Source organism: Amphibalanus amphitrite, unplaced genomic scaffold, assembly GCF_019059575.1.
Source record: "Amphibalanus amphitrite isolate SeventyFive unplaced genomic scaffold, NRLGWU_Aamphi_draft 000328F_arrow, whole genome shotgun sequence".
NCBI classification, from domain to species: Eukaryota; Metazoa; Arthropoda; class Thecostraca; order Balanomorpha; family Balanidae; genus Amphibalanus; species Amphibalanus amphitrite.
Genome location: NW_024881823.1, coordinates 65,507 through 67,220, shown reverse-complemented (window position 1 = coordinate 67,220; position 1,714 = coordinate 65,507). Strand labels below are relative to the sequence as shown.

At 55.4% G+C, this 1,714-nt stretch overlaps 1 long non-coding RNA gene across 1 annotated transcript; it reads right to left on the bottom strand.

Moving 5' to 3' along the window:
- Positions 1 to 819: 819 nt before the first annotated feature.
- Positions 820 to 1,273, bottom strand: LOC122388599. The gene is made up of 2 exons (XR_006257838.1): positions 1,083 to 1,273; positions 820 to 971 (listed from the first exon to the last, which is right to left on the bottom strand). It is a non-coding gene; the product is annotated as an uncharacterized LOC122388599 (long non-coding RNA).
- Between the last annotated feature and the right edge of the window lie 441 nt (positions 1,274 to 1,714).

Here is a 1,714-nt window from a genome sequence, read left to right as displayed (position 1 = left end):
AGTGGCGCAGCCAGGATTTGGTTTCGGGGGGGTCATCGCCTCCAAAGCGGGCCCCCTAGTGTGCGGGCCCCCACCCATTTTTCAGAATTTTTCCATATTTCATACGCATTCTGCTGAGCGGGCCCCCTTTACCTACACGATAACCCTAAGCGAGTTTGAATCGGAAAATTTTGATAGAGCAATAGCTCGGTAATCACCCGACCGGTGTTCAATTTCTACGCGAATTGACCATGACAGAAATATGTTACCATGAGATACGAATTCGTATCTTTCGAGGCCGAAATGTGCCCCTTCCGCAATATGCATAGCATATACGCTAACAGAGCTGTTGCCTGCTTCTATCGGACAATATTTAAGTAGTCCCATGTGCCTGTCCTAAGTCATCTATTGGCTGCTGTGGTAGATTGTTGTAAAAGGTAATCTTTGCCAGATTGCTTTGTATTGCTCGCTCACCCTCACACACCACCGTGCGGTCCCATGGCTCGGACACGACTCCCCCTCTGTCCTATACGACGCGCCGGCATGGCCCCGAAACTGGGACGAACGGCCGCCGGGACCGCTCCGACACCAGATGTGCCCTCCGTCCACACCGGAGGGGACGGGGCAGACGGCGGCCGGCCGACGCTCCCCGCGGCGCCGAGACGACAGCCTCCAAAACCCAACTCTCACACTACACCTTCCCCTGATTCTCAAGAATCAACCACTGAAATTTTAACACAAACACGCACACAACCAGGCAAGCAATCCTAAGCCATTCTCTTAAACGCTCCTAATCAGCACGCATAATGTCCACGTGCCTTCCCCAATCATTTAAGAATCTTTTTACGTGCAGCGCCCGGCATGAAGAAATGCGCTTGGCCAGGCTCACCAATTTTGTCACGGACCACAGATGCCACGAAACTACCAGCTCTCTCATTCAACCACTTGCCCTCTCCTGTCCATCAACGGCACACACAAAATCAATTGGTCACCTTAAATCAAATGCACACACGGACCACAGATGCCACGAAACTACCAGCTCTCTCATTCAACCACTTGCCCTCTCCTGTCCATCAAAGGCGCACACAAAATCAATTGGTCACCTTAAATCAAATGCACACAAAAACCACGAGCTCACAAACAATCAGACACTTATTCTAAAAAGTCCCGGTCACTGCCACCACACGGCCCTCCTGTGGAATTTCTAGTGTAGTGCCGGCGACTGCCACCACACGGCTCCTGTGGAATTTCCAGTGCAGTGCCGGCGACTGCCACCACACGGCCCTCCTGTGGAATTTCCATTGCAGTGCTGGCGACTGCCACCACACGGCCCTCCTGTGGAATTTCCAGTGCAGTGCCGGCAACTGCCACCACCTCCACAGCCCACCGGCTGCCACCACCTCCACAGCCCCACCGGCTGTCACCTTCACCGCTGCGAGCATCACTCGCCAGCGCACTAACTGCGAGCATCACTCGCCAACACGTTCACTGCGAGCACCACTCGCCACCACCCTCACTGCGAGCATCACTCGCCAGCGCACTCACTGCGAGCATCACTCGCCAGCACCCTCACTGCGAGCATCACTCGCCAGAGCATTGCACAGAGCGGCCCAGCCGCTCAGTGTCCAGTTAGTCCAGCGGCACTAGGTTCTTCTGCCGGTCGCAGTCCACCTCGCCGTATCTGCCGATCCTCTCGGCCGGCTGTGTATGGGCCGGTCCAGCAGCAGCCACCGGG